Source organism: Euprymna scolopes, chromosome 2, assembly GCF_053919585.1.
Source record: "Euprymna scolopes isolate OS-2025 chromosome 2, ASM5391958v1, whole genome shotgun sequence".
Classification (NCBI taxonomy): domain Eukaryota; kingdom Metazoa; phylum Mollusca; class Cephalopoda; order Sepiida; family Sepiolidae; genus Euprymna; species Euprymna scolopes.
Genome location: NC_136483.1, coordinates 70,874,223 through 70,889,407, shown reverse-complemented (window position 1 = coordinate 70,889,407; position 15,185 = coordinate 70,874,223). Strand labels below are relative to the sequence as shown.

Below are 15,185 nucleotides of genomic sequence, written 5' to 3'. Positions count from 1 at the left end.
AACTGAGGGGCAATACCACATTCCCCACAACTCTGAAATGGGGACTCACCACAGGATGTATTTTAAAGTCATACCTATTACATATAACAAGTCGTTTACTCACAAGCTTTTTGATTTTATCATAATTAGTTTATGTCAAAATTAGCAGGGCTACTCAGTATTGCCCAGGAATAAATAAGGATTCGTGTGTACTATTGCACAGATCACCCATATTAAAATTTTTACTATTTTCAATTTTAATTGGTTCTGTGAAAATAATTTTAAAACTATAGAGCTATTTTTGCTTGATTTCTTTAATGAAATATTTTTTTCTGACAATATTGTCATTAGTTGGGTCTCTGAGTGATTTAAAATAAATGAATACTAGCTATCCTAAATCAAACTTCCATTTTTAATGTGTCACATAGATTTTTACACAATAAAGAATGGTACTAAATTTATTTTGGTAGCTCAATCAGTCACCAACTTATGACAGTTTAAAGTTTGTTTAAATTAGAAAAGTTGTCTTGTGTGCTATAGGAACAGAATTAAATTTTCAGAGTGTAGAACTAAACCTGAAGAACCGTAACTAATATAATGCCATCTTGTGATAAATGAAAGTTAATTATAATGGAAGTAATAATTATTAGATCAAACAAGCACGAGCATTGGGCAAAATTCCAGTACTCTTCAAAAACAAAAACAATACAAAACTGACATGAATGCATAATTTTTTTAGGTAAAATTAATTTCAACAGCTAACACATTCTTCTTCACAATTCATAGTACATTAGAAATCAAGCTTTATTTTAGGAGTAAAAGTATTTGCATTGTTTGCATTGAAATGTGAAAAATATAAGTTCAGAGATAAGTAAAAATGCAGATTTTTTTTTTAATAAACATTTATTTAAATTCTAACTTTTGACCCATCAGGAAAATACAGACAATATTTAAAAAATTTCTTTTATATGTTGTCATGGTTAAAGTTTTCTGTTATTATCGAAGATTAAAATTTTTGTAAGTCCGATTCCAGCGGTTGTTTTTCTAGTATGCACGGCTAGTTGGTAGTAAAAGTCTTTTCATTGTTTGAATGCACTGAAATTTAAAAAATTCAACGGTTCAAAAATCAGTCAAAACACAGAATTTTTTTAAAATAAATATTTATTTAAATTCTAATTTTTGACTTATCAAGAAAATATAGACAATATTTCTTTCTTTTTTTTTTTAACATGGCATCCTGTCACAGCTGTAGAGATACAATATAGTATACACCAAATTTGGAAAACAATAAAAATTTTAAAAAATCATTTGTCACCTAAAATAATTTAAATTGAAGCAGCTTGAAAGCAAAACTATTAATGACACAAGACAAAAAATTGTATATTTATAAAAAGAAAATAATTTGCTTTCCCCAAAGTAAACAAAATATAAGTTAAAACTGAAAGGAATTTCATTAAATCTTTAAAAAGGTTGGGTTATTTGGATTGTTCGTACAACAGTTATCATCGGGAATGTTATTCACACAACATTTTGACTTCAGGTATATTTTGTTGAACTCAAGAATCTGCACGTAATTTTGACACATAGCATAACAGATAAAGTATAATTCAGTTGTAAGTGACACTTTTGGAGGTTGATGGTTCAATCCGTAATGAAACAATACAATTGTGAATTAAGATTTCTACACTTTCATGGCTGATAAAACAAGAGCATGCTATTCTTTTGGATTGAACAATTTTGTTTGAAATTCCATCTAAATTCTTAACTTGGACAAGATACACCTGAATGTCAGAGGTTACATCAGTGGAAATGCTGTGCGAATAACACTCAAGATGAAAACAGTAATCCAAATTATAAATCCTCATCTCAAAAATTAAGAACCATATGACTGTTATCATACCTAATTAGTCTTATATTACCATAATCTGTTTGAGATTGTATTAAATCGGAAAAGCTTCTTTTTTTTTTTAATAAATTTAACTTTGGTAATATTTTAGTTTTAACCAGTCAGATAACAAAGGCAATTTTCTTTTATATATAATCGATATTTATGTTTACAGATTATTATTAACAATAATATGAAAGTTTGCAATGTTTATTTTCTTTTTTTTTTTTTTGCTAATAATAACAAAACTTAACATACTTTCATTTATAAACTTCCATTTTTTTTTTAATCAATGAAAGAACATAACATTCAGAAGACAATTTGCATTCAGCACAAAAACATTAATCAAAAAAATTGTTTTAAATAAACATTCCAAGGATGCTTCCTTTAGATGTTTGGTTTATCAATAGACAATCTCAAGAATCGATTTAAGATTTGAATAACTGAATTTACAAAAATAAAAAAAGATGTTTTTTAATAACAAACATTGATTAGATTAAACCAATGAATATTTTAAGTGCTTCTTGAGATAACAATCCTCAATAATTTATGTAAATTATGTTATGTAGTGCATTATTTGTATTATTCATTAGAATAGACAACGAATACTATATTGTTGTCATCCACCAGCACGTTTACACTAGGAAGGTGATCGTGACTAAGTGCCTAATGACACAGGCTGACAACCTAGGTGTGCGAAGTTCAAAAATTCAGTTTGAGTCACAGAAACATTTTCACATGATCCTTTCTGTAAGTCCCTGATGTCTTTTTAGAAAGAATTCTAACTAGAAAGGTATCAGGGAAACAAATGCCAACAAAAGTCATCTGATACATACAAAATGAATGATGCTCAACGTTTGCACCATAGGAAGAATTTTATGAACGAGTTTTCTCAGAGCCTGGGAAGAAAAATCATAAGGTTCTCCTGCCGACTTGCTTCTCTACTTGGTTGGCATAACTGTGCTAGGGGTCAGTAACACTCAAAGGTGATCCAGCAGCATTATAAGTAGCATTACAAGTTGGGTTTTTTTTCTTTTTAGATAAGTGTTATTTTATCAACTTGCATGAAAAGAGCTATGTAAAAGATGCTTAAAACCGTTTGAATTATGCAAATACCATCAGCAGTTCAAAAGTTATGAGAATTTTAGGTGCCAAAATTTAGGCTTTTCCGTGGACATTTTTCTTTAGAAAAAGTGGACTAAATTACGGACCTCAACATTTCAAGAAATTCCGTAATTTTGCCACCATTTATTTATTTTTCAAGCTATTCTTATGAAACTTGGCACTCTTGTGTAAAATTGTGTGCTCTTTCTGATTATGCAGTCAAATTTGATGCATCTCTTTACCATAAGCCATGAATTATAAATTCAGATGTAAAAATTTCAATTTTTTTTTAAACTGGCACATGGTATCATACAGTGAGTGTCTATTCATGAACAAAACTAAGTGGTATTTAAATATAGCTTTATTGAGAGCAGGTATTTTCCTGCCTCCTCACCAAAAGAGAGCTTAATCTGAGTGTAACTATTGAATGCCTAAAGAGCATTCATGGCCGGTATTTACTACTCCTCTCACAGAAAAAAAATTAAAAATTGAGTAGATATGAATTAATCTCAGAAATAAAACGAATATAACACTTGAATTTTCTGCAAATAAGTAGTTTTCCGGATATTAAGCAATGTCATTTCTTATGTTATCGTTGGTGGCCATCTTGGTATGCACGAGCGCGCAAACGTAACCCCGAGAAACTATGCGCAAACGCATGTACCAAGATGGCAACCAACAATAACATAAGAAATGACATTTTTTAATATCCGGAAAGCTACTTATTTGCGGAAAATTTAAATGCGATATTCGTTTTCAGCATACCCGAAAACCTTAAAAGATAGTTATTTTAAAGAAAAATGTTATGGTGGAAATAAGGTAAAAATTTACAAAATGCATCACAATTAAATTCTTTATCAAACCGCCTAATTATTATTATTTAGATATCTTCAGTTAACAAAAAAAAAAAAAAAAAAAAAAAAGAATTTGTTTTTCAGATTTGAAAAAATGGTCTTGACAATGAGTTAAAAATAAATTTAAGTTTCACGATATATTTTATTTAATTATTAGGTGAAAGTACAGAAAAGTTAACACCCTACCTTCCCCATATTAAGAATGGGTTTCTAAATAATAACGTTATTATTTCAGCATGGTAGCATAAGTGCACAATTACCTTTTATTTGTTATTTTTTGTTTTTATTACCACTAAAAAACAAACGCATGTACCTAGTACATTTTGTTGTTTTTTAAGGCTTTTAGTACATGTGTACTAAAAGCATTAAAAACAACAAAATAGTATTGTTTGGAAATCAAATTCGAAAAAACTTGAAAATAATTTTTTTAAATTGACAAACTCAGAATAAAAAATGAAATTGATTTTTCTGCTTTCGTTTTGAAAACAGAAAAAACAGTTTTTTTATTTCTAAGAGAATAGAAATGAAGTGGCCTCGATAGCGATTCCTCATTAAGCGCATTTGAATTTATATAAAAGATAACATTTTAAAGAAATTTCCGCACAATTAATAATTATCAAATATTTACATATACATGAAAATAATTCTGAAACTATTATTTATATGAAAATGGATGATATATACCAACTTATCTTATCAATTTTTAAATATTCGTCAACTTTGCTTCCTGTGGTCGTAAAAATAAAATACCAGTTGTTTATATAGCCTGTAAAATTTCAGCCATATCCAATCAAATTTAACCCCGCGCATATGTATCCAAACGTAACGTATAAAATGAAAACATTGAAAAAACTGTTTCCCTTTTTGCTGCCGTCATTTTTTTCATTTTTAACCTGAAGCATAAAAATATTGAATGCATAAAAGAAAAATAAATTAACATCATTGGAATGCTTATTTTATTCTCTTTTCATCAATATAATTCCTTTAAAAATTGACCAACAAATAAAAAAGATATGACTTGTTGAAGCACATTAGGTATGTAATATTGCCAATGTCCACGAAAATACAGCATACACTTGTAATGCTACTATAAGACCCACAAGCAGTTGGTTTTCGACTATGGGACCAGAATTGTCTAATCCTATTGTGATCCCATAATCAGCAAAAGTGAGCTGAAATGATCAAATGCTGTACTTACTTGTCAGCTCAACCTAATCAGGGTGACAGTCGTTATAAGTTATTTAGTGAAAATAAACGTGTGGCATAAAAGCCTACATTAGCCTTGATAAAGCAGCCATGGAATCAGTAACACAACATGCATGTCAATTGGTGCACATGTGTAGAATTTTCACATCTAAAACTGTAAATGTTATGTTTCTGAATTTTAGTACTGAAGTAGAAATTGATTCCACAGTAAGATTGTGGTGTACTGATTCGACTCAATATCTTCGAATCTACGTAGATCTGAATTTTTGAAATGAAGATAATTTGGATTACTTTTCTTATTTTATTTTCACAACGTTTCAGCCGATGTAACCTCAAATTTTCTTCAAGTGTATCTTTACAAACTTGGAATCTTTACGGAATTTCAAACGCAATCCTTTATTTAATCCATGAGGATAGTATGTTGTCATTCCATCAGCCATGATCAGGTAGAAGTCTTAAGTAATTCATAATTGTATTTTTAGATTCATCTACACCAAGGATTGAACCTTCAACCTCCAGAAGAAGGTCACTTAGAATCGAATTTTACTGAGTATTTTATCTGTTACGTCATGGGTCCATATAGATTAAATAAAGGATTCGAAAGGCCAATGGAAAGACTCCGGAGTTGGATGAGATTCACCTGAAGAAAGTTGGAGGCTACATCGTCTGAAATGTTAACATTCAAGATGAGAACAGTAGTCCAAATAATCCGAATAATAATACAAACTGTAAATATTACTTTTCTAAAATGAAAAAAACTTGTCCAGAACTAATGTATTTTACTTTCTTTTTTTTTTTTTTTTGATTTCTTCGTATTGTTATACTAGACTTAGGATTAATGAAGGGCAGGTTTCATATTTTAGAAAAAGAAAAAAATCTAGCCCTTCATTAAGTTAGACACTAAGTTCAAGGTGGCAATACAGAGTAGACACAAAAACAGCAAAATGAACTGTGAGAAAAAATATTTTTTCCTTTTAACTCATCTTCATTTTAGAGATTTGATTAAAACTCACCAACTTGCGTGCTAGCAATTCTGCTTTAAATGTCTTTTTTCATAGCTAAACACAGATTGAATAAATGCATCTTTAAAATACTCATCTTAACTAACTGGAATTTTCTTAACTGTAAAACTGATAATTATAATTCTGTATTTCGTTTGGTCGTAACACAATGAGGACGGTTACCATTAATCGGGGGCTACTTTGATAATTCTATGCCAATCTGTATTTTTTGCTTTTAATTTTGATTTGTTTGACCTAAAATTGTAATATACTTATGGCACAACTGTAACATAGTTTATGTTTTCCACCAACGCTAAGCAAATGCAAGAATTTCTTGGAAATGCCGTTGCTTGAAATATTAATTCTGCCAAAGGAGAAAACATCACAAAATGTGGACCAAAAATAACTCCAGGAACAGCTGTTTCATCGTGCAATCTTGCAGATTCAAATCTATGTCTCATGTAAGAAAATGCAAAATTCCACGTTCAGAACCTAAAAGAGAAATGGGAATTTTGCATCGTAGGCAGTTGTTGTGATCTTCCAGTGTTGGAAAACACAAAGATTGAGAGGGATGCGACGAATGCAATCCAAGGTATTATAAAATGGGGGCACTGATTATTACAGCTGTGCTTAGTCATCCTTTTCTACTCGGAGAAGGATATTTATGTGCTTTGTTACTTGGTGGAGTTAGAATAATGTATGACAGAGCTCCTATTATTTTTTGACAAAACAAAAAAGGTGTAAAAAGTTGAAACAAATGTATGTTATTCATCCAGGATTATGCAGTAGAAACATATAGTAGCCTCAATTGATAGCATATCTCAAAAAGTACTAAGAAAATCATATTGTTTGCTTCCTTTATCAGACGAAAATGCTGACAAACTTTTTAACAGGTGTATCTGTTATAAAAAGGGAAAATGTCTGTGTGTATATGTCCAGCTAAAAGTCAGAAACTACACACAAAACACACCCATAGAGTTGAGATATTCTTTTTTAGCATTGCTTCAGACAGATTCATTTTTTTTTTTGTAATAGTTATCTTGAGTGTTATTAGGATGAACAAAATTAGTCAAGGAAGAGGCATAATTTAGAGCGATTTTTTTTCTATAGACTTAAACTACAATTTCCTTTGCCATGTTAGGATCAAAATCCTCGACTGTGGGAGAGAATAGAGATAGAAAGAAGTTTCAAAAGAGACATGTTGCACACACTTTATTTTTTGTTTGTGTTCCCTACCCCTGTAACACAGAGCATATGAGCGCATTAGAAAATATCAGCAGCAGCAAAGGATGGCTGGCTTGCAAAGAGATTAGCAGCAGCAATTGAAAAACTGCATATACAAATTAGGGTGTGCACAAGAAGATGGAGAAAAAATGCACAACATGCTTGAGACAGAAACAAAGAGGGCATCGAAGAGAATGAACGTGTGAAGTCATAGATGAGAATGGGCTGGCTGTAACCGGCATGCGGTTGGAGAAGCAAGAGACTTTTTAAGTGGTGTTGAAACGGGAGAGTGATGGTAATAAATGCTTTCATTAAAAAAGAAAAAATGCCGATCTGGATTTTATTTATTTATTTCCTTTTGTTTGTTTGTAACTGCAACGTTACACCCCCTCCCCCAGACAAAGCCATGCTTTGAGCCGTCCTCTTAAATAACTAATTTCTAACCAGTTACAGCCATTGCTACAGTGCTACAGTACACATCTGACAATAACCTGAGTGACCTTTGGGCTTTGATAAGAGGTAACTACTCGTAACAAAAATAAAAGTATTGGTACTTATGCATTTAGTGTATCTTGCTGAAAAAACATTTAGAAAGTCATTCTTAACATGAGGAAGGGTGTATTTTTGTAACTATTCTGTATTTTCAGCTAACAATTTAATCAAATAAAAAACGATATTGTAAAAATTGAACTTGAAAATACTATTAAAACAAAATAGTGCGGTACAATAAGCGAATAAACACCAAAATATCGGTAAAACTATACAAACACCGTGACAGCGAATTAACCCTAACCCTAACACTAACCCTAACCCCAACCCTAACCCTAACCCTAACCCTAACCCTAAACCTAAACCCTAACCCTAAACCTAAACCCTAACCCTAAACCCTAACCCTAACCCTAACGCTGTCACGGTGTTTGTATAATAATACCAAAATATCTACAGCATAAAATTATGGTTCTTACTTGAAATTTTTATAAATAAAAATATAGAAAACTCTGTATGATGTATGTAGCCCTGACGAAACAAAAATATCATATTCCAAAACTCACGTAAATTGATGTAGTAGTTTTATTTTTAAATAAGAAAATCAGAGTATCCGAGAAGTGACTGATTTGTCAGCACGCGATGGGTGACCATTTGAAAATAATGTTAAGATAGAGTCGACAGATCGATTTTTTAAATATGTTGTTTTAAGCAAAAACAATATTACGTACCCAATTGTCATGTTGAAAATGGTGATATATCCAAAAATTACGAAAAATCGTTGAGTAGAAAGTAATTTATAGTTAGAAGTAATTTTAACGGAAAATTGGGTAAAATTGCATTTTTCTTAGACGTTATAAAGTAGATAGTGAAAGAGTTCACACACAGGAGACATAACTCGGAACGAATATTTTAGATGCGTTATTATGGCGCGTGCAATATATGGTGTCTATAGCCATAGACTTTATTTAAATTGTTCTACTCGATGAATTTTCGTAATTTTTTGATATATTACTATTTTCGACACGACAAATAAGTACGTATAATTGTTTTTGCTTAAAACGACATATTTATAAGAAAAAATCGCTTTGTCGACCATCATAACAAGCATCAAAAATACTAAATGTGCTTCTTCGCTTCAGGTAGGCGGACGATGAAATCTTCCTATACAAATTAAGCTCGTTAAAATCAGATTGCGGGCTGACAACAGTCAAATATAGGTTATGTTTACATAATGTCTACAATATTCTCAATGAGGTTTTAGTGCACACCTTACACGTATAGAAAAAGAGAAATATAATCGTATGATTTATCTAACAAATAAAAGTAAACATTTTTATATTTTTATAGAATCAGTTCAGCTACCAAACCGGGCTCGGGTTAGGACCAGTGTCGAATCGTTCTCTGGGCTCAAAAAGCCCATAAAATCACCCACTTTAAAGACAGGGGTGATTCTATAAAAATGATCCTATAAAATTCAATGTTTAGATACTATTCATAAACCTTTTTTTAGGTAAAACCTTTTTTAGTAAAAATTTTAAAAAATGATTAAAAACAGGGTGCTTGTACACTTATTGAACCGCGCTATTTTTAAATAGTATTTTCAAGTTACATTAATGTTTTACGATAACTTTTTTTTAATTAAATTGTTAGGTGAAAGTACAGAATAGTTAGAAAACACCTTCCTCTTTCCATGTTAAGAATGGCTTTCTGAATAACGTTATTATTTCAGCACGGTTCAATAAGTGCATAAGTACCAAAAACAGTCATTTATATGTAGCGAACTAACTGGACACTTATGCAGAATACGAAGCGTGTTATTTTTTTTGTAGATAAGATTTTCAAGTTAAATTCAATATTTTATGGTCTTTTTTGTTTATCAAACTGCTAGGTGACTGTACAGAATAGTTACAAAGCGCCCTTTCACCCCATGTTAAGAACGGATGTCTAAATAATGTTATTTCAGCACTGTTCGTATTCTGCACAAGTACCGCGCGCTGAATCGTGCCGAAAAGTAATGTTTACGTTTATCAAAATTGGCGGTATTCAGAAAAGTTGAACTAACTGAAAATTAAGATCAGAGTTACCTCGCTTACCGTAAAGGTGGTTATCCTAATTTTAAATTTCATTGGTTTTCTTAGTTTTTAAATAAAAAGATATTTATGTACTGAAAAATTTTTTGCAGAAACGGTGGGATGCCGTCGAAAAGCCGGATAACTGATCTGAACTCCCTTCAACTTTCTGAATACCACCAGGTTTGTTAAAAGTCGACAATAGTAACATTTATCGTTTTGGTGTTTCTACAAAATTTGAACTGAACTAGAGCTCAAATTTAGATCAGAGTTAAATAAAAAAAAAATAAATAAATAAATAAATAAAAAGGGCTGGTTCAAAATTCTGTAGAAATCGGGTTCTGCGTTATTTTATTTTATTTTATTTTTTTACTTCTGGTTTCTGCTGACCGTTTTATTTCACAATGAATGTCCTGGAAATGTCTTCTGATTACTGTTTACTAGTTTTAAAATAAGCAAACGAACTTTTTTGTTTGTTTGTTTTTTTTTTTGTTTTTGTTTTTTCCAGAATAACAGAATATTTTTTTAATTGGTAGACATTAATCAGAAGGGACTTGTCCAGAGCATTCATCGAAGCAAAACAACCAGCGGAAACCGGAAGTAAAAAAAACAGAACTTGGGGATCGTTTTTCCACTATCATTTGAGATTACCCCAGTTTAGTGGAATCTTAAATTCTCTGTAAATCGACACGTTCAGAATTTATTTTAGTTTTTGTTCAGTAACTTATCTTGCCTTTGGTAACATTTATTTGGGTGCTAATGCACTTACTGGTCCGCGCTATTTTTTAAATCGTATTTCCAAGTTTAATTAAAGTTTTATGATATGTTTTTTTTTATTCAATTGTAAGCTTAAAGTATAGAATAGGTACAAAACACCCTCCCCTCCCCTCCCATGTTAAGAATGACTTTTTAAATATTATTTTAGCACAGATCAATAAGTGCACTAGTACCTTTATTTATTATATATATATTTCTTTTGGTATTATTATACAAACACCGTGACAGCGTTAGGGTTAGGGTTAGGATTAGGGTTAGGGTTAGGGTTAGGTTTAGGGTTAGGGGTAGGGTTAATTCGCTGTCACGGTGTTTGTATAGTTTTACCTTTCTTTTTAACTTTTTTTTAATTCCGATTAAAAAAGTTTTTAAAAAACAATGATTTATTAAAACATTAAATCGCAGGTGGTTATTTAAAAAAAATACGTAGTAATTCTTTAGAGCAGGAAAACACTAATAAACTGAATTTATAAGTAAATAAGTAGTCTAAAAAATATTTCAATTGTAAAAAAATAAAATATTTCCGTCCGAATCTACTTTCTTCTTCCATTTATCACACCAGAATCATCAGTGAAAAGAAAGACTAAAAAAAATGTAATCAACGCTAACATTTTTTTAGAAAGCCACTATAAAACGCGATTGAAAATACAGAATGTATTAAAGTTAATATAATCAAGAAATTATTCAAATGAACGTAAATAGAAATATTTATCTTTCGCCAAAAGAAAGTGATTTAATTAAAACGTAAACGTTAGTTATTCTTTATAAATTATCATGTTTTATTCAAATAAATAATGAATTTTAGTCGTAAAAACAAGACAAGAGATAAGTTAACAAAATTTAAATTATTTTAATAAATAAATAAATCCTGTCTATCTTGTTACCAGATTTTTTTTTCTTTTTGGCAAGACATTAAAATAAATGATTTGAATGAGAATTCAACGACAAACGAATACCTCTCGGTTTCGCTTTTCTTTTTTTTTTTTTTTTTTTTTTTTCAAATTTACGTTACGCGGGACATTTTCTATAATGAAACAAGTAAATATCTATTTATAAAAAATAAATAAAAAACAATATATTGCAAATATTTAAATGCAAAAAGAGATTGATAATCGATAAAATAAACAATACAAAAGGGGGTAAGGACGAAAAAAAAACAAGATATTATCAATCAATTGTATATATTGTTTGATCCCGATATTTAAATAAGTACTTTTCAGTGAGAGTTGTTCAGATTTGTTGCAAACGTTAACACAAGTTAGCTCCCATGTACTTTTTTTTTCTGGCTATAATCGCCATTAAAAATAAAAAGAAAAGATAAGAACCTGGTAGAATTATTGAGCAAAAATAAAATAAATGATTACCACTATCTGTAGAATGCCACGGTGGTAATCTCCGTTATACTATTTTCAAGAAAGCGCCATAATACACAGACGCACGTGTGAATTTGATAGATCTGCGCATCGCTTTGCGCAGAACGGAAGTTCCCTAACTGATTTCACTGAATAGCTTCAATTTCATAGTATGGGAGCGTAGACAAACTAAAACAAATAAGAAATATTGAACCCCTAAAAAATTAACACTCTTAGCTACGCCACCTTGTTAGAGTCTACTTTTTAGTCTATTGAAACACGTTGAAAAACTTGCCAGAAAGAAAAAAAAGGACAATTATTTTAGACTTGTGGATCAATTTTTCATATAAATCTAATGAAAAAAATAACCCTCCATTTTGAAGGGTATTATTCTAGAATTGTAAGGTAGTTAACCAATGGTTAACTTAACCATTATTTTCTCCATGGGAGATAATTTCTATGCGCTTTTTTTTTTTTTTTAGGCGAATAGAGGTCTACTTTTTTAGGCAATTATGTATGGTTTTACGACCTTGTCAGTCGAACTTAGTTTAGTGGTAAAAACAAGATAGTAAAATATTAGAATAGCCCAGAAATATGGATTATTTTACATTAAATTTATATACGAAACTGATCTCCCACTATAAATTCCAGCTAATGGTTCCCCCCCCCTTTTGCACAAGTTTTTAAGGGTGTTCACACATAATCGCCTACAAAAATAGAATATCATTTTTTGGTGGTGGGGCGTTATGAAGGTGTCAACTTATAACAAGGAAAAAAACTGTTCAGGTCGGTGGAGGGGGGGGCATTGAGAAAAGAGTATAAAGTCGTAGAACTCTTTCTGAAGCCAAGCCTGGGTCTCTTTGGGCTTGTGGGCTTGTGCCGAGTCCTGCTGCCACACCCAGAGTCTGCCAGTGGCCACCTGATTGTGCCAGGGGATCACCACAGTCTTCAGCACATCCAGATACATTTTGGTGTTGACTTTCAAACCGACTTAGAAGATTTGAGGTGGCATGATGTAGCCCTTACTTAAAACCACATCAAAGATCATAGCTGTGGCTAGAAACTTTGTTTTCATCAGCCTGAGCACATCCTTGTTATTTGTGGCTATCCAGCAATGCATTTTAAGGGTACTGGCAGTGGTCCTGCTGTCATAACTTGGATCGGTAGAGAGTATGAGTTGTACAGCAGCACATCTCCAATCTCGCACGTTGAACATTGTGTCACTTTCAGGCATGATAGAAGGCTCCTATCGCTCTTGGGATTTGTACACAACTGACCAACTAGTAGATGGTCTACAACAAAAGCAGAAAACCAATTTTTATCAAATGGAAATGGAATAATGTCATCTTTCTAACGCAACAGTTTTATCATTCCACCCTGTATATAATTACATATTTTTTTTAGTTAAGGGAAATCAATTGTGTGTGATTTTTGGGGGGATGAGGATTAAAAAACTATTAACCCAACCACAAATCCTGTCCAGGTGGTAATATCCCCTGTCTCAAATTCTTCCCAATCCTATCATTAAGCTTAAGTTTAGATTCATCACCCCGTCAAAAAATAAAGAATGTTTGACTTTTCAGATTTAATTACGATAATTAGATGTCATTTAAACACTATCTGGTCAGGGAATAATCATTTTAGATGAAATTTATACATGAAACTGATCCCTTAATTTAAATTCTAAAATAATTATTGTTTCGTTACCCAAGTTTTTCATAGTGTTCATGCATAATAGCCTAAAAAGTATAAATATTTTTTATGGAGGTGTGCATATAATTTAGCTGAGTATCTTTAATAATAATACCAAAAGTTAATCGTAAAATTTGCACATTCATTACATTTTATATTTTATTTCACGTAAATTTTTATTTTGTGAAAATGTACAAAAATCTATAAAAGTTCAAATTTAAATTGTTATTTTATATAATGTTTTTATTTTATTTAAAATGAAATAATTACAATTACAACCAATACTTTTTTTTTACAAGTTTAAAAGTTTGTGATTTGAAAAAAACTCATCGTTCTGTATTTTTAAGAATCAGAATTGATTATACGCATTATTTGGATTCTTTGGACTACTGTTATTACCACAACGTTTTGGTCAATGTAACCTCCAACCTTCTTCAGATACAGCTTGTCAAACTCAATCTTTATGTCAAAGCCAAGAATCACCAAAAGGATTCCGCATCATCATGACTGTTGCAAGGATTGTGCAGAAAACGCACCCACTCAACTGCCAGAACCACTTTCTCTCTATGAGCCTCCTATCTTCCCATTTGAGAAAATTTGCAGAAATTATTTTGAAACTGAAGACTTCAGTTACCTCATCAGGAATAGATTCAGTTGCTGATCCTGCATCTACCATTGCAGAAAATCAGAAATGAATTTGGCCCATCTCAAAATGTTCAGAAAGCTTTTCATAGCCTATGACATAGCAAAAGAACTCAGTAGTGACGAAGAACCACAATTCCAGTCTGCCATTTTCTTGCTGCTGTGGGGCATCTTCCGTCACATACTTATAGTCAAACGGACATGCTGAATTGGAAGACAAAGCTGCAAAACATGTCATCTAGAACATAATATTGGCCAACAGCAGTTTCAACAATGACAAAGCAGCTATCAACTGATCCTGTTTGTTGTGCCATATAGAATCACGTGGAATGCATGCAGAGCAAGCGAGAGCAACAACTCATAAGATCAGTTAATAGCACAAAGCTAATTAGTTAATCTAGAATAAAAAACATCAAAGAATGAATAACATGAATATATGGAGATGGTTTGAAGTAGCAGCAACAATGAATGTTGTTTTAGGTGTCGATTTTTAATTGTACAAAGGTGCAAATAACAGGTTAATTAACACATCATTCAATAAATATTAGGTTTAATTAATAGAACAACAAATTTTAGGCAAAATTCGGCTTTATATATCAACAGTTTCCTTCAAGAGAGATATACTGATTCCAACGTTTAATTAACAATTTGATGGCATTTTTTGTACAAAAATTTGTCTTTGATCTCAGAATATACCTCAGTTTCCAATATCACTTCTTCATTGGAACCAAATTTCTTTCCCAGGAGCATTCTTTTGAGGTCTATAAACAGCCAATAGTAACTGAGAGGGGGACAGATCTGGAAAATAGGGTGGATATAGAAGTAATTCAATGTGAAATTCGTTGCCATTGTTGTGATCAAATGGTGATACGGTACATTGTCTTGGTAAAAAAGAAGTTTTTCTTCATTTGTGG

General features: G+C 31.3%; 1 protein-coding gene across 3 annotated transcripts in view; it reads right to left on the bottom strand.

The window, feature by feature from the left end:
• Nucleotides 1-12,055, bottom strand: part of LOC145292159 (uncharacterized) — a 90,259-nt gene extending 78,204 nt beyond the window's left edge. For all 3 annotated transcript variants that reach the window (XM_080138318.1, XM_080138328.1, XM_080138337.1), the window contains exon 1: nucleotides 11,950-12,055. The gene's annotated coding sequence lies outside the window, so the exon portion shown is untranslated. The remainder of the gene's footprint in view (nucleotides 1-11,949) is intronic.
• Nucleotides 12,056-15,185: the final 3,130 nt, after the last annotated feature.